We start from the raw sequence: 18,757 nt of genomic DNA, 5'->3' as shown, positions 1-18,757 counted from the left end.
GCACAGTGTCACAGCCACTCTGCTAAAGGATTCTGGGAGTGGTGAGAGTACGTCAGGCCAGGGTCAGGAGGGGCGGCCTGTGAGCCCTTAGTTATCGTCCTGCCCTGGGACATGGACTAGGAGAGGAACATCCTTTACTCTAAGAGCAGCCTGCATTTCAGTTAGGGTGGGATGTCCAGACCTGCAGGGGTACCAGCTGAAACTCGAGCCAAAAGTCCCACCCACATGGTACCCTCTGGTGTGCCATCCATTATTACACTGCCATTTAGCTGACTGCTTCCCTAACTTTTCTCTAGAGTTTTGAGTGTCCCTAGCATTCCATTTCACACATTTCTGCATTTTGGTAGACGTATCAGCAACTTGTAAGTTGGCTCCTCTCCCTGTTTGAAAAAGCATCTGGAATCCTACAGAATGAATGGTGCGAAGCTCATTGTAAATTAGGGGGGTTTTTTTTTAGCAAATGTTCACCACTTTTGAAACCTAAGAGAAATAAGACCAGAGTTGCAAGGGCTTGCTGGGTAAGTCTGCCGTTCTTACTTTCTCTGAGGCAAGGAGAGAAAAGTCAGATATGTCAGCAACGGTGTGCCTTGGCCCTGTCCACGTGCTCAGGATCCAGCCCTCGCACAGGTTTCTCTGTCGTACTCTGCATTAGGTAATGTTACAGCCCTGCAGAAGGGCTAGATCTTTTCTACTCTGTCTTCATTTGATGAAGCTTTCCCCAGCAGGTCAGCTGCACACATCTGCCCTCCTGTCAATGACTCTCTACATATCTGTAAGTCTTTGAAAAGCCTCTTTGGACTGAATCTGGCAGCTTGTCAGGAATTAAATAGCTGTTACATCATTCCTCGCACAGATGCTCTCCTTTCCAACTTTGTAGATCCCTACTTTGGTGTTCTCCAACTTTCACATTTTAAACTTGTTTCATTTGCCTTGACTTCAGCTGTCTGCCTCTCGATCTACATATAACTTCTTTAAAAGCCACTATATTCATCTAACATCTCACTGATGGAGTGGCTTCCTCTGGCTAATGTATGTGCGTCTTATGATGAGGCTTTTCTAAGCAGGTATTCATTTATGTCTAATTAGCCATAACTGAACCACATGACCACCCCTAGCTGCAAGGGAGGCTGGAAAAGTAAGTGTTTGGCATTTTCAGCCTCTGTTGTAGAAGACAGACAAAAGAAAAGGGGTTGGGAATGGGTAATAGGAGGCAACCACTGTTACCTGTCCCACTCAGTCTTTGTAATGAGGCAACCAGGTTTTTCTGCATTTTATCTTTGAAATTGTGCCAGGGGAGTGGGTGAGGGTGTAGATGAAACAAGATGGCCCATATGTTGGTAATTGTTGAAGCTGGTCAAGGAGTTGTTAAGAATTGAATTGTGTCCCACAAAAAAATAAATTGAAGTCCTAATCCTCAGTATCTCAGGAGATGGCCTTGTTTGGAAATTGGGTCATTACAGGTGGAAATCAGAAATTAAAATGAGGTCATACGAGAATAGGGTGGGCCCTTGGTCCAATATGCCTGATGAACTTGTATGAAGAGGAAATTTGGACACAGAGACGGGCAGGGAGAACACCGTGACCTGCCAGCAAGCCACCAGCAGCAGCCGGGAAAGTGGCACGGCTCAGATTCTCCGCAGACTTCCGAGGAAGCACGGCCCTGTCGACACCTCGATCTTAGACTCCCGGCCTCCAGGACGGTGAGATGGCTCTCTTGCTTTAAGCCACCCAGTTTGTCATACTTTGTTATGGCAGCACTAGGAAAGCAAGACGAATACATCAACTTCATTATACAGTTCTCTCTACCTTTATAGAGATTGGAGTTTTTCAGAATGAGTTTTTTTAAATTGTTCCAGAGAGGCAGAGTTGAGCTCTGCCTGGGGAAGGACTGTAGTGGCCTGGGAGAACGGGCAGCCTCCCAGAGCCTTACTCCCCACTCTGCGGTTCCAAAGGCCGGGAGTATAAGGGGGGGAGAGGGGTGTCCCCGGTCTAGGAGGGACATCCTTCCACCTCCTAAAATGCTTTGCTGCTTCCAAGGACTCGGAAACCACTCTGCAGATTGTCTCTCTTCTCATCTTTCCAGACTTTGAAGCACTTCTGTTCACTCCTCCCAGTTGTGGCTCAGTTCCAAGGGACAGAGGACCCGATCAGCCGCGGCTCCTCGGCACAGTAGTGCCGCGCGCAGGCAGCTGAGCTACACACGAGGTGGCTCTTTCTCTTCGAGACAAACCAACCCAGACCCCAGGAGACGTGAAGTCTTCTCAGCCCTGCCTGAGTGCCCAGTGGCCCGAGTGCTGTGGGCTGCGGAACAGAATCCTCCCCCAGCAGAGGACTGGGCAGGTGTGAGGGAGTGAGGAGGAAATGACACGGCCGCAAAGGAGCAGGAGGGCAGGACTCAGTGAGGGGTGAAATCTGGAGCGCGCCGTGGGCAGCATGGAGGGTCCTGGGCAGAAGCGGATCACATCAGGCCTTGCTCTTGGTCGTCTGTTCCTGGGCCCTGCCCCTGCCCTTGGCAGGACCCACCCTCCCAGCCAGCACTGCCACCTGTCCCCAGCCTTTTCCCACCTCACTCTCAAAGGCCCGTGAGCTGCCTCGTGAAGGCCTGGCCTTTCAAAGTCTTGTTTGAACCGTGGCAGACACTTACCCACAATTTTTGAGAAGAAATGGAAGTATTTTATCTAACTAGTCACATCCACATTTAGTGAAAACTAATCCCCAAAGGAAATGATGTCCCCGTATCCAGGAGTTGGGAATTGCCTAAGAAAATGTTTGCAGGACAGTGGAGAGAAGGAGTCAGTGTCAAGATGCATTGTGGCAACCCCTCTGCCAGGGACAGTGCCCGTCTCCTGCTGTGGCCGGTGTGACAGCCACAGGGGGCCCCAGAGGCTCTCCTGGCCCGTCCTGCGGAGTCCAGAATGCCTGGAGGGTGCGTTCCCTGGCCTTGCTCTTGCCATCCATGTTTCATCTTTTCCATGTCCCAGATGGGCGTGTCAGATTTCCAGGGCATCTGGTACCTTCTATTGCTGAAAAAACTGCTCTAAAACAGTCTTAAGTTCACAGTATAAAACAAGCCCCTCTGTGCTCTGCTCACCTACTTCCTGAGGAACGGAGTGCTCTAATTAGGAGCTCTGCCTACAGTCCCCAGGGGATAAAGGGACACAGTAAGGACGTTTACATTGTCGCAGCTAATAAGGAGGAACTGGTCTAGGAGCCTGGCAGACCCTTAGCCGGGTGCCCGTCCTCGTGAGAACTGCAGGCTGGCGCCGCAGAAGGCTGAGGGGAGCCTCCCTAGGAAGGAACGCAGTAGAGCAGTCGTGCTTCTCGCACCCAGGCAGGCACCGGGAAGGCCGAGTGACAGGGCTCCGGCAGGGGCATCAGCAGAACCTCCTCAGGAAGGCTGGAGGCCAGGCCCCGGTGGGGCGCTGGAGCTGCCTGTGGGAGAGCCTCTTGTGAAAAGTTCAGGAATTTTGCAAGCAGGTTGTTAGACAATTAGTAGCTTGAAATCAGCCATGAGGGGGATTATTTACACTCCAGGAATCGCCGAATGGTAACCTACAAATCAGAGCTTCTCCTTGCCTGCAGAGCTGGTTTGCCAGCAGCCAGTGATGCCCTCCTGACGTTTCTGTGGAGGCTCAGTTAAAGTCGGTCACCTTGGACATGGAGGAAGAAGGGCCATTGGGAAAGACCCTGGAGAGAGTGAGATTTCACAGTGAGGGACAGATGACTGCTTTTCAAGGGGGAACTTCGTGGTTTCCCACAAGGTACTTCCTGGTACCACTGTCTAGAAAGACAATGTGCTGTGTGGTTTGCATGGTGTGGTCTGTGGTTGGTGTGTGGTGTGGTTGATGTTGTGTGTGGATGGCATGATGTGTGGTTAGTGTGGTTGGCGTGGTGTGGTCTGTGGTTAGTGTGGTTGATGTGCTGTGTAGTTGGTGTGGTGGGTGTTTGGTGTGGTCTGTGGTTAGTGTGGTTGATGTGTGTGGTTGGCGTGGTGGGTGTTTGGTGTGGTCTGTGGTTGGTGTGGTGTGATGTGTGCCGTGTGGTGTGGCGTGGCGTGTGGCTGGTATGGTTGGCATGCTATGTGCTTGGTGTGGCATGGTGGAAAGGGCCTAGAACAGGTTCTTGATGGACTCGGGTTCCAGCCCCAGCTCTGGAGCAGCTCTGGCAGAGTTGTGCCACACAAGCCATCATGCTCCTTCCAGCCCTGAATTCTGATCCTGAGAGAGTGTAGCCTTCTGTCATCTGGTATCAGCCCTTAGCCAGAATTGGCAGTGTTCAGTTTCTTGGGGACATGGTGGATAAGACTCCATAGCTTTTTTTTTTTAGTTACCAAAAGACAGAAGTGAACAAATAGGAAATGGTACAAGAAGTCCTGGGAAAAGATCAGAAGCCTTTAGATTCGCCTACAAATGATTGTGTGGTCCCCTGTACCAGGTGCTTCCTCGTGTGTTATCTCTTGGTTTCACTACATTTTTCAGAAGAGGAAACTGGCCTGCAGCCACACAGTGAAAAATCCAGTCATCACACCCACTTCTTTGGGCAGAAAGGGCAGGACTAGGGGAGGGGGGTGCACGACTAAACAGCCAGTCAGGTCCCTGGTATTCATCTCATTGCCTTCTGGCCCCAACCCCATGCTGAAGGATCCGGTTGGAAAGGGTCAGGAGAACCAAAGGCTGAGGGGATGCTTGCAGTTCAAGAGAATGGCAGCTGGCACACCCAGTGCCAAAACTCTGTCAGGAGGACAACAAAAGCATGGGCACGCCAGCGTCAGCCTCCAATACCGCCCAGGCACCTGGGACAGCACCTGAGCCACTCTGTGGGGACAGAGGTACATGGTGGCAAAGCGTTCTCACCTGTACACCTTTTTTGGTCCAGGGAGGGCCAGGCATTGACAAGCCCTGCTTCAACATCCAGTTCCTGTGCCCAGACCTCTTTGGGATGCTTGCCTGATTTTCAGGAGTTGGGGGAGGAGCAACTGGGTACCCAGATGACTGCAGCCCCCCAGTTGAGTGGGAGGCCTGGAGAGTCAAAACTTCAATACCACCCCCACCCCACTGCCTTCTCTGGGCTTACAGAGATGCCCGCCGGGGCAGCCCAAATTTCCTGCCTCAGGCCTTTCTGTGAAGTCCCCCGCCGCCTGCTGAATGCCTCCACACCCTCCTACACAGCTTAGAGCCAAAACTGCCATCCGAAAGAATTGTGCACAGGAAACTGGACTGCAACAGGGAAGGTGGAACCTGGAAGCCCAGAAGATTGCTCCCCACTGCCCGGCCAGCCTGGCATGGCCCCAACCACGAGACCCTCCTTCTGCAGCATGCTCCCCTCCCTGGCCAGCCAGCCAACCTTCATTTTTGCGTGTGATTTCAGAAAGCTGGTGTGGCAGACTGGCCGAGCCTAGGCCCACAGAAGCTGCAAGGTGGTTAGGTTCAGGAGCACAAGGACGAGAGGTTAACATGATGCAAGGAGAATCTGGGTGGACACCCCCAGGAGGAGCCCTGCCTCTGACCTCCCCAGTGCTGTGATCTGGGTTAAGTCCCTTAAAACCTCTGAGTCTCAGATTCCTCATCTTCAAAATAGTGATTAATATTCCTGCTCTGCCTCCCTCACACCATTTTATTAAATGAAATATAATATTCCAGTGATAAATTAGTACCATTAAACTGTGCTCTGGCTCCCAGCTCCCCAAGAAAGCCAAGCCCATGGCAGTATCAGTTAGTACTACTTTGAAGAACACCTCGACGCTGTCCACTGATGCTGCACACGGCCGGGAGGCCATGACAGCCACCCTGCTCCTGTGTCTGCACCCCAGAGAAGTCGCAGCTCATGTGCCCAGGAGGTGTGGGGGGGGGATTCCACACGGGGTCACCGGTAATCAAACAAACTGGAAACCACCCTAGTGCCCATGGGAGAACGGGTCAGTGGTGAAACAGTCACACAGTGGGATGTGATACCGCAATGAAACGAAAGAACGTGCATCGACATGGGTGACCCGGACAAGCACCGTTGTCTTTGCAATGCAAGTGGTAGCGTTCCAAAGATTGCAGGTACCCCACTTTGTCTGACTCTTCCCTTAATGCCACCATCTGCCACAGGGAAACTGACACAGTGAGAGGACAGACAAGGGAGTGGGGACACGGATTCTCGTCCCAGCTCCACTGACCACCGTGGGAGCACACTGCTTGGACCTCCCTATACCCTCCATTTCTGCATCTGTAAAATGAGTGGGTTGGACTAAATAATCTCAAGGATTTAAGACTCAGAATCCACATTTTTAACAAGCAGCCAGGTGATTCTTACTCTGAAGTTTAAGAACTTACGGCCTCCCTACCTATAAAAATAAAACAAAAAAATAAATTAAGCCTCCAGCTGTGTATTTTTTAAATTTTTCATCTTTTTTTTTTCCTCTCAACTTTTTATTTTGAAATAATTTCAAACTTCTGGGACAGTTACAAAAATAATACGAAACCTCTACAGACAACTCTAACGTGCCCACCACCACCGTCACCACCACCCCCCCCAGATACCCAGATCCACCACTTCTAACATTTTGCCACATTTGCCATATCACCCACTCCCATATTCCTGGCACTACACATAATTCAAATTCCTAAATTCCTGCCGTGCCAGCAAAACGTAATGAATAAACCAGCCAGGGTGACGTCGCTGGATGCCTGCGGCGGAGACCCACCGCCCTTGCAAAGGGCTTTGGAGCCCAGCGAAGAGCTTAGCTGAAAATGCCTTAAAGCCTTCAGTAACTTGGAGGGGAAAAAAAACAAAAACAAAACCTAAAGCCTGGAACCAGGGAGAAACTCAAAAGACAACATCCACCCCCGTCCCGGCAAACCCAGCTGACGCGCGACGCGGCGCCGCCAGGCTGGCAGCACACGGCCGGACCACGTGCGCGCGCGCTCTCGCCAGCCCAGCCGGCGCGCCGGGCGTCCGCGGGGTTGCCGCGCAGTTCCGAGGCGCCCCACGCCGACCCGACGCGCAGCGCTCCCGTCACAGCCAGCCTGTGAGCCGGCGCACCCCAGCCCCTCGCCCTCTCGCCGGGCGGAGCTGCGCCTGCGCCGCGCTCTTCCTGCCGCCTGCCCCGCTTCCCGTGTGCCTCTCATTGTTCTGATTATAGCAGGAACCTGTTCATTGTCGGAACCTTTGAGAGCAGAAAAATCAAACAAAGGAAATTTAAATCTCTCATAATCTTACTAGCAGAGAAAACTACTGTTAACATTTCGGGTTATTTTCTCTCAGCCCTTTCTTTTTTTCCCCCAGTACACATTATGATTTAGTAAATCATCAATAAGAGATTCAATAACCAGCAGTCTAAAAATCTACACTTCTAAGAAACATTTAATAACAGAATGTGATTTCAAAGAAAACACACAGAGATTGACATTTCCTCTTTCCTGTGTTCTTATGTTTTTTTAACATAAGTGAAAAAGTAGTGTAACCTTTCGGCTCCATCGGGAAGCTGCTAACAGCGCGTGGTCGTTTAATTTAAATTCTAAATGAATTAAAAGTTAAAATTCAGTTCCTCAGTCGCACGAGTCACATTTAAGCGTTCACATGCTGGTGGCCACCTTATCGGACAGCACTGATGTGTGGGTCTTTTATTTTCTCCTTTATAAAACTAACATTCGATTTTGAGCATTTCCCCATTGACTCAAACATTTTTTGAGAACACAATTTTTTTGTCTTTTTTTTAAATGCAATTTTATTTAGATATATTCACACACTATACAATCCATCCAAAGTATACAATCAGTGGTTTACAGTATCATCACATCGTTGTGCATTCATCACCACAGTCAATTTTAGAATATTTTCATTACTCCAGAAAAAAAAGGAAAAAATGAAAAAAAAGAGAAAACCCAAAACATCCCATACCCCTTATCCCCACCCCTATCATTGATCCCTAGCACTGGTGTGGTACAATGTTACTGTAATGAAAGAATATTAAGGTATTAGTGTTAACAATAAGGACACAATTTTTAACAGCTGCATAGTATGCCATTATATGGTACTGTCATTTATTTTTACCAGTCTTCCACTGCTGGCCATGTAGGTCACCCACTTTTTGTTTATTATAAAAAATGCTGTGATAAACTGCTTTGTCCTTCGATTTTTATCTGCATCCCTGATTATTTCTAGATGACTGCAAGTGGAGCTATTGTGTGAGAGCAGGTGCCCATTTCCAAGGCCTTTGCCGTGACTTCCCTGAGGGGCTCCCCTCTCCGCAGCACCTGCTTCCTCTCTTCCTCTGTAAACCTGGAGAAGCCGCTGTTCAGCGAGGAGACCTGCTGCCTCCTCAGAGCAGACAGCCGGGGCTTTGGGCAAGACGTGCCCTGTCCCAGGAGGAGAATGGCCAACCATGGAGAAAACGACTAGGTGGTCTCTGAGTTCCAGAATCTTCTGCTGTCCCTGCCCAGGGCTGTGTCTCCAGAGGGGGCATTTGAACAGGGAAGAGGTTTGCCTCAATGATCCTTGATTCTTCCCAAACCCAATTTTATGGCCCGTTCATCTGTGAGCAGACCTAAACATTTCCTGTAACCTTTTCTCCCCTCACTGCTCCTGGTGAGTTCCGTGCATTCTATGGGGGGAGCTCACTTCTCTCACGTGCCCTAAGTGGGCCTGGGATCTGGTGAGCAGGTCCTCTTATTCACAACTGTGTAGGCTTTGGCCGCATCCTCTCTCTGACTATCTCCAAAAACAATGGCTCCTCTTCCTCACTTCAGCTTTCACCTTTCACCTTTTACCTTTTCACCTTTTCCCCTCACTTGCACCTTTCTCATTTCAGTTCCTCTTCTTTGTACACCCTCAGTGCTGCGACATTGCTTGGCCTGGGACAACCAGACCTGCGCCCATGATTCCAGGCCCCGAGCACCGGGCACCACTCCTTCTTTTGTCATGTTGGCAGCACAGCAGTCTCATGCTGCGTCACTTTTGTTCTCTGTAAAATAGGGGTGCCTCTTGACGAGCACTAAGTAGTGCAGACTGGACCTGCAGCAACTGCTCCATTAAATGCATCCTCAGACCAGAGGGAATGTCCCATCAGGAAGATGGAGCAGAACCAGAGTCAGAACTGGAGAAGTGGCCCATGCTCCAGCTGGGGCAGGACCGGGGACCGCCCTGGGTGAGCTGGGTTTAGAACACAGGTAGACATTCCCTCAGGGCCTCCGCAAAGACCAGGAAGGGATTATCTGAGAGGAAACCATTTAAACGCAAAAGCACATCCTCCTAAGAGCTAAGAGGCAGCAAGACACACCCTGTGATGTTCCCAGCCTTCGGGGCGGCTGCCCTGGCCTCATTCCAGGCCGGGTGACGATGTCCTGCTCCCCCCAGGCTGCTGGCTGTCCCGGTTGCCGCATTCCTTTGTTCTCAGCCTCCCTGTGGCCGGCCTGGGTTGCTCAACAGCCATGAATCAACAGGCCTGGGGGCCAGAGAGAGAAGCAGGGAGCCTGCCTCTGCTCATCAACGGTGTCTCCCCAACCCTCCGCCCCCAAAGGGAGATTCTATTCCTTTGAGCTTCTGTCATGGGCATGGAAAGAACTGGAAGTTGGAGATCTGGGGCCTAGTCCCCACTCTGCTGGTGCCTTGGAGAAGCCCCCTCAGCTCTCCCCAGGGTCCCTTCCCTCATCGATGGGTCCAGCGACCCCAAGTGGGCTGGGCTGCTGGGATGGGGGTGGGGCGAGAGTGTCAGCAGGAAACTGTCTAGAAGTCTCATCCCCAACTGTTTACTAGACCTTTACAAGGAACTCCAAGCAAGAAGTGCCCCAGAGATGCCTAAGAGCCCATGAGGCCCCCGGGGACCAGCTTTGGTTCCCTAAGAGTAAAAGAATGGGTAAACCGTTACATTCTTTTTTTTTTAATTCAGTTTTATTGCGATATATTCACATACCATGCAGTCATACACAGCATACATTCAGTTGTTCACAGTACCATTATACAGTTGTGCGTTCATAACCAAAATTAATTTTTGAACATTTTCATTACCACACACACAAAAAAAATAATAAAAATTAAAGTGAAAAAGAACAATTAAAGTAAAAAAGAACACTGGGTGCCTTTTTTTTTTTTGCCCCCATTTTTCTACTCATCCATCCATATACTGGACAAAAGGGAGTGTAAGACCAATCACATTCTATGACAGATGCTGAAGGTAACCCCCCAGGCCCCCTGACCTGCTGGGAGGGTTGGCTGTTCACCACCCACAGCTGCCCCTTACCCGGAAAAATTGCTCTTGGCGGATCACCAGCCGGGCCGGGGCTTACAACCCCACCCCCAGCCCCAGCCCCAGGGACGGAGTGGGAGAGGGGGCCAGTGCCTGAGGCCGGGGATCTAACAGCCCCAAGGCAGGACCAGTTTTGTGGTTAGATTGAGCCCCAGAGCTGCTTAGCCCCATCCTGCTTCCTCTCTCCCTCCTCCAGAGCATCCCCCTCAGCAGGCTGCCTTCAAGAAATCCAGGTCTAGGCTCTGCCCCTGGGAGCTGCGACCTAAGACGACCCCTACCAGGGTGGTCTGCACGTCTTAGGGACTCAACAGATAGTTTTAAATGAGCATCTCTTACAGATAAAAAAGAAGCCCCCCAAATTTACATACCCATGAGGTCCCGGCTTAACTGAAGTTGAAATCCATCTTCCCAGGCCAATAAATACATATTTAAAAAGTTCAATCTCACTAAAGATCAAAACAACACAAATTAAAACAACAATGAGGATACTATTTTCCAATTATCACACATCACATTGGCAAAAATAAGTAAATAAATACCCCTCCCCTCCTCCCAAAATACCAGGAGAGTGTGTAGTGTGATGGACACATTCGCTGCTCCTGGGGGTGTGAACTGCACACATTTTCTGGAAAGCAATTTTGCAGCGAATAGCAAAAGCCTTTCAAAAGTTCATACCTTGTGTTACAGCACAAGAGAGAGGGGAAAAAATGATTCTCCTTGAGAGGGGTGCTTTTACCAAAAAAAAAAAGAGAGAGAATCTACAATTGGGAAAAATTAAAGTTGTCACCCATTTTTTTTTTTTTTAATTGTACTCTAACTTTAAACTTTCAGAAGTTTGGGGACTTTAGTTATTTATGGATCTAAAAGTCACAGTATTAAATAGGTCACTACTCTGAAAAGAAATTTCATCATCTTGACCCAGTGATTCAATCTCTAGGAATTTATCCTAAGAAAATAATCAGATTGTGGAGAAAGATGCACTGAGGAGGAAATTCATCACAGTGTTATTTGTGCTTGCCCAAAGGGGAAACGACTTACACTCCCGCCTTCAGTGTGGGAACTCTATACTATGAATGATTATTTTTGCAGCCTTTGTAAGTATGATCTCAAAAAAAAAAAAAAAAAAAAAGACATAATCTAGCTATATTGTTGATGGAAGTCACGCAAATTCTCTTCATTTGGGAACTGCAGCTGTACTGAGCCCCAGAAAGGAATAAAAGAAGAAAAAGAGAAAGAAAAAAAGTATGCTTGCAAAGCACAGAATCGTGGTTTGACAACATCGGCGGGTACTCGAGCGCTTCCCGCCACCCGGGGCAACCCCAGCCCTCCTGCTCCGCGCGTCCCCGAGTCCCGACGTGGGGGCTGTGCCGCTCACACACGGTGCAGTCGGGACGGGGCTCCCCGGAGCGGTGAGCGGCTGCGCGGCTTAGTCACCCCCACCCTCCAGACGGGGAGGACGCGCGGACGGTGGGAACGGTGGGGGCGCTGCGCCCCAGTTCACACGCTCGCTCTGGACCCCGCCGGCGCCGGAGGTCAGAGGTGACGCGGAGCCTGGGTTCTTGCCAAGGCGCAGACCTCGCTCCGCACAGTGAGCTCCGTCCTGCCTTCCAGGGCTCAGCCGCGCCGCAGGGGGCAGGGAGACTTTCCCAGCGCCCCCGGGGCAAGTCCTCGGCCTCCGGCCACAGCGCAGAGCGGCGGGGGGAGGTGGGGGCTCTGGCCAAACCCCTCCCCCGCTGAGAACAGGCACCGCCGCTCCCGGGACTTGCATCTGTGACCCCCGTGTGGCAGCCGCTCTTTCGGGCTCTTCAATAATTTAGAGAATGTGTACTGTTCAGCTGGGCAGACGCGATGCCCCGGGGACTGTTGCCAGCGGAGAGTGAAATTCCACTTGCCGCAGTCACTGAGGGCCTGGAAGGGGCTCTGGGCTCCGGGTATTTACAAACATCCTAGGGGACCCTGGGCCAGCGGCAGCGTCCTGCGAGCGCAGGGGGAAGCCTGGGGGCTCTGCCCCAGGCCAGCCCTCCCCACCCCCGGGCTCCTGCCTGCTCGGCGGGGTTGGTGTCTGTGACTGCAGGACCTTTTCCTGCTCAATGCGCACCCCCACAGCCCCCTCCCCATCTGCTCCTGGGCCCAGAGGGGCAGTGCCGCGGGAGGGTCTGTGGGAAACCTTTCCAGGCCGGCTCAGATTTCTTAGAACTCGATAATTGCATTTTTCCCTCAAAAATTGTTCTTTAAAATAAATTACGTAAGTAATGAATGTTGATTTTAGAAACACTAGAAAAATAGAGAAAATAATTTTAATTACACCAAAGCCACTCCCCATCCTATACAGACACACACACACACACACACACACACAAAGGCAATAGTCTTGTGAAATTCTAATCCATGAAGACTGAGAAAAGGCACCACTTATTTGGAAACCAGCACAGCACTAAGCACTCAACAGGGCATCCCTAAATATTACAAACTGGTGAAAAAGAACCCGACCCCTCTACATACACACCCAAGACAACCACAGGCTGATATTTTGGTGTCTCTCCTTCCAGTCTTTCCCAATGCAAATATATGATGTAAATGTAAATAAGTGAATTTTTGTGAATTTTTATGAAGATAGACTCCTACTGTACCCATTGTTTGGAAGCCTATTTTTTCTCACTTAACAATACACTGTAAACATATTTCCACATCTTCCATATGGTTCCCTATTGTTTCTAAGGGCTGCCCCAGGATTCTGTTTTATGTATGTTCCGTGATTTGTTTAACTGGTCCTTGTTATTGAACGTGTGAGTCGTGTCCAAGCTTTCCATATCATAAGCAAAGCTGCAAGTAACATGCTGGTATGTGTACCTTTGTCTACTTGTGAGTGCATTTGTTTTAGGATAAATTCCTGGAATTTCTGGGGCAAACGGTATGTATGTGCTGGGGGGGTTTGGCCTCATCTTGCCAGGCTGCGTACTGCAGCAGTTCGGCCTCTGGAGCTCTTCCCATGAACAGGGTGGGCTGCTTGAGCTGAGCAAGAGGATTCTCACGCTGGCCAGTGGGGGAGCAAGTGGGGGGGGGCAGTTTGAAGGCAGCCCCAGAACACCACAGTTCTTGGGGAGAAAGCATCACTTTGGCGATGCCTTGATCTGGACTTTCTCTTAGCCTCAAAACTGTGAGCAAAACAATCCTCGTTGTTTAAGCTGAAGCATTGCATGGTATTTGCTTTGGCAGCCAAGGAAACTAAAACAGGGGGTCTCCCCTACATCCCTCAGGATGCTGAGGAAATATCTCCCCCTCTCTCTGCACTGCTGGGGAGAGGTTCATGGTCTGCAGCCAGAGGGCAGGAGCTGGGCGTCTAGGCTGGGCCTGGGGGGAAATGGAGGGTGGTGTGTGGTGGCTGTCCACCCAAGGGAGAGCAATGGGGGCAAGGCCACCATGTGGCCCTGTAGAAGGCCAAAGGATGGCCCCTGTGCCAGTTTGGATGTATTATGTCCCCCAAAATGCCATTATCTTTGATGCAATCTTGTAGGGGCAGATGTATTATTGTTGATTAGGTTGGAACCTATTGGTTCAGTGTTTCTATGGAGATGTGACTCAATCAACTGTGGGCAAGACCTTTCATTGGATTATCCCTATGGAGGTATTGCCCCACCCATTCAGGGTGGGTCTTTATCTGATCACTGGAGTACTTTAAAAAAGCCACACAGGCCCAGAGCAGAGCAGCTGTAGCTAAGAGAGGACAAAATGCCCCAAGAGCGACACTTTGGAGAATGCCATCTTGAAGCACAAACTGGGAGCAAGAGGATGCCAGCCATGTGCCTTCCGAGCTAACAGAGGTTTTCCAGATGCCAATGGCCATCCTTCAGTGAAGGTACCCTGTTGTTGGACACTTTATGGCCTTAAGACTGTAACTCTGTAACCAAATAAACCCCCTTTATAAAAGCCAATCCATTTCTGGTATTTTGCAAAACATCAGCATTAGCAAACCGCAACAGCCCCACTCACAGCCACCTTCTAATCCCAGAGTCTGAATATGTTACCTCAAGTGGTAAATGGGACTTTGCAGATTCTAATAAATTAAGGATCTTGAGAGGGGGAAAATCCTGGATTTCCGGGAGGGCCCAATGTAATCACAAGGTGCTTGTATGAAGGAGGCAGGAGGGCAGTGTCACAGACGACAGGATGATGGAAACAGCAGTCAGAGGAAAAGGCAAGACAATGGGGCCCCCCAGAGCCTCTGGAGGGATGCGTCTCTGCCAACCCGTTTTGGACTTCCGATTTCCAGAAACAGATGATAGATTTGTGTTGCTTTAAGCCACTGCATTTGTGGTAATTTGTTATACCAGTTATAGGAAACAAATATACCCTGTCAGGGTCTGAAAGCCCCACTGTTTGAGGGATGATAGTCTCCCTCTGCCACCAGCAGCCCAACGACCTGAACGTCACCATCACCCCCAAGCAGGTGACGCACCCAGGCAGAGTGTACTCAAGGCTCTGCACATGGAGAACAGATAAGAGGGAGGCCTGCCCCAGCCCACAGGCTCATCTTGACCAAACTGTGAAAATACCCTCAGAGGCTGAAGGTCATCAGGTAAGTGTGAGGTTGTGTCAGCAACAGACCCCAGGGTCCAGTCTGGGTGACCAGTGGCTACCCCATTGACTTCGTTTTGCTGAGCCTCTCTGTGCCAGGCTGACTTGTCTTCCTGGGGAGAGACAGTCATTCACACTTTAGAGTAAGATAAGGCCTCTGGCTCTGGGTACTGACCTATCTGTGAGTGTGTTGTCAATACAGAGTCAAAACTCAACTTTCATGTTGAAAACCAGTCTTAGGGTAGTTGCCATTCCCATCCTCTCCAGAGCTCACAGAGTCCTGTTGTTCGCCCCCATCCCTGCAGGCTCCTTCCTGGTTTCCCAAGAACAAATAATGTTCTTGTCCTTCTCAGGGTGCTGCTTAACCCTGCCTGGCTCCCATGTGTGGCAGTAATGGTCCTGTCACTGAAGAAGCAAAGTGTGCCAGTTTGAATGTATTGTGTCCCCCAAACGCCATTATCTTTGATGTAGTCTTGTGGGGCAGACGTTTTGGTGCTGATTGGATTTGCTTGGAATGTGCCCCACCCAGCTGTGGGTGATGACTCTGATGAGCTATTTCCATGGAGGCATGCCCCCCCCCCCCATTCAGGGTGGGCCTTGATCAGTGGAGCCATATAAATGAGCTGACGGGCAGAGGCAACTCCGTGCAGCTGAGAGTGAACTTTTGAAGAGGAGCTACAGCCAAGAGGGACACTTTGAAGAAAGTATAGGAGCTGCAGATGAGAGACAGTTTGAAGACGGCTGTTGAAAGCAGACTCTTGCTCTGGAGAAGCTAAGAGAGGACAAATACCCCAAATGCAACTAAGAGTGACATTTTTGAGGAACTGCAGCCTAGAGAGGAACATCCTGGGAGAAAGCCATTTTGAAACCAGAACTCTGGAGCAGACGCCAGCCACATGCCTTCCCAGCTAACAGGTTTTTTGGACACTATTGGCCATCCTCCAGTGAAGGTACCCGATTGTTGATGCATTACCTTGGACACCTTATGGCCTTAAGACTATAACTGTGAAGCCAAATAAACTCCCTTTTTATAAAAGCCAATCCATCTCTGGTGTTTTGCATTCCACAGCATTAGCAAACTAGAACACAAAGATTCTGTGCCTGGTCCCACACCCTGAACTTTACCTGCTTCATTCAACTGAATCCTCCCAGGGAGTATTATCATCCCATTTTACAGATGAGAAAACTGAGCCTCAGATCATTAACTCATCGGCACAAGGGCATTCAGCAGCAAGCAGCAGAGCAGGACCCGAGCCAGGAAGTCTGACTCCAGAGCCCAGAGCAGCCTGGAGCTGCCCTGCTCAGTTAACACTTCAAAATCCAGAGATTTTAGTAAGCAATCTGGATTTCTAGATTCTCTTGAAAAATCATATTTGCCAACTGAGAGAGCACCCAATGGCCAAAGCTGGCACAGTTTGAAAAACAAAACAGAACTGGATAATAATACAAAATATAAAATAAATATCTACAAGCCCATACTGATATAAAAAATGATTGAATAAATAAATGGAAGAGAAGAGACAAATCTCCTTGGAGAAGAGTTCCAAATAATTTATGTAGACACTCCACCCTCAAGGAGGTAGAGCGTAACTTCCCATTTCCCAGGTATAGGCTGCACGAAGTGGCTTCCTTCCAAAGGATGCCATCAGAAAAAGGGGGGGAAAGGGTAACTTTTCAGTGGAGAAACCTGGCAATTCCCACCTCAGCCAGGTGATCAAGGTCAGCTTCAACTGTGATAAGTGCTGCTGACAGCATGAGAATGGCCCTTTACCTCTGTGATCTGCCTCCTAAAACCCATAACCCCAATTGAATCATGATTAAAATACCAGACAACCTCAATCGAGGGACATTTACAAGGTCCCTGCCCAGTGCTATTCAGAATTGTCAAGATCATCCAAGTAAGGAGTCTGGAAAACTGACACAGCCAAGAGGAGTCTAGGAGACAAGATGACTAAATTAATGTGGCACCCTGGGTGGGATCTTGGAACAGTAAAAGAACACTAGGGAAAACTAAGGAAATCTGAATAAAGTATGGACTTTAGTATCAGTATTGGTTCATCAATTGTGAAAAATGTACCAGAGTAATTCAAGCTGTCAATAATAGTGCAAACTGGGTGTGGGGCACATGGCAACTCTGTACTATTGTCACAAGTTTTCTGTAAATCTAAAACTGTTCTAAAATAAAATGTTTATTAAACAAACAAACAAACTCACATGAAGATCTGAGCACACAAAGCCTGAATTCCCACATGGCAATGACTAACTGGAGCTGAGCTGGGCAGCAGCTGCTCTCTCTGCCCCAGTCCCCACCACTCCCTATCACCCTACACTGAGTCATTCTCTCAGTGCTGTTCCCTACCAGGCCCCCCTGCTCCACGTGGCCAAGGCCAAGGATGAGACGCTGCCTGCCTCTCAGGGTGCAGGGCTGGGCGCCTTTTCCAGGAAGTCTTCCAAGTTCCTCAGCCCTCAGGGTCCCTTTGTCCCAGCTCCAAGGCCTCATGTTCAGTGGAGCCTAGGGCCTGCCTGTCTAATGGGGCTCTGTGAAGCCCGCACTTCGCTCTTCCATGGCTGGTCAGCTCCACAGGGCAGACAGCTTGGCCTCTGTGTTCTCTGTGTTGAGAGGGGCATGGGACCCTCCTGGGCCAGGGGCTCCTCTCCTGAGAAGTCCCTGGTTGCCCTGGGGATGGGGGGACGGGGTAGAAGGAGCTACCTCCTGACCGTTGGCCCCTCTAGATGCTGCAAGGCCCAGGGGAAACAGAGGCCCAGCCTGGGTGTTTGGAAAGCTGTATATAAAGCTTGTCCCTGCCCGATTTGCTCTCCATCTGTGTCCAAATTTCCTTCTCTCCCAGTTATTGTCAGGAACAAACCCCTGCCTCGCTGGGACTCCATCAGCCCTCAAGAACCCTCTCAGGGTGCTGGAGTCAGCTCAGGTGGCCCAGATCTTGGTTCTGGCTGGAAGTGCCAGCCTGGAGGACCCAAGAGCTCTGCAGGCCTGGGTGAGTCATCCTGGGATCGTTTGCCTGCCTGGGGAGGGTGCAGGAGGAGCAGACCCCGCCTTTACAGGCACTTGGTAGTATAGGGAGGGCACCCAGTACTGGAATGGGGTTTCTCTGGCTGACCTCGACCCCACACACCGCCCCTCACCCTCCTGTCTCCACCATTGAGGGTCCCCTCTCCCTGCACTAAGGGCTGAGTCAGTGATGCCCTCCCCAAGAGAGCAGCCCCCTCGGGGCAGTTGGAGGCCAGGACTACATGGCTTCGAGGTCGTTGTCCGAGCTGCACCCTGCCACTGTACCCGGGGTGCAGAAGGGGTTTTCCTCACTCCTCACCCCTTTCTGGCCTGGGGCAACTAGAGATGGGAGACAAGGAGTCAGACCCTGTGGGCGATGAGAGAGCTGCCAAAGTGAGGGAGAAGGAAGGGAGGCTGAGCCTGGGAGGCTCAGTGGGGGGCAGAGGGGGCACCTGGAGATGGCAGCGAGCGTGTGTGGCTGGGAGCCTGGGCACCAGGCTGAGCTGCTGCTCTCAGCTCAGGAGTCCCGTGCCAGCTGGATGCGGGCGGGTGGGCACGGGCAGGGCTGCGTGCCAGACACACACAGAGCACCCTTTGAGGAGGTGGCAGCTGTGGGCCCAGACCCCTCCCTGCTCGCTGTGGCCCTGCCTGCCCCCTCCAACAACTCCTTGCCAAGCACTGGGCTGGAGACGCTGAGGTGCACAATTGGGCAACCCCACAAGGAGGGACAGATTCCTGGTCAATCAGAGCAGGGAGGAACCCCAGCTCATCAGTCCTAGAACCAGGGTCAGTGGTAGACCCCGACTTTCCCTTTTTTAGCTCATCTTGTACCCTGCCCTTCCCCCACCCCATTGCTGATGGTTACTGTTAACGACCCTTCCCAGGATGTAACTAGGGGAGGACTAAGTCTGTCCCCCCTTGGGGAAGAAGGCTGGAAAACTTTT

The sequence above is a fragment of the Choloepus didactylus genome, chromosome 22, assembly GCF_015220235.1.
Source record: "Choloepus didactylus isolate mChoDid1 chromosome 22, mChoDid1.pri, whole genome shotgun sequence".
NCBI classification, from domain to species: domain Eukaryota; kingdom Metazoa; phylum Chordata; class Mammalia; order Pilosa; family Megalonychidae; genus Choloepus; species Choloepus didactylus.
The sequence above is the reverse complement of the archived record's forward strand: the minus strand, read 5'-3'. Positions refer to the sequence as shown.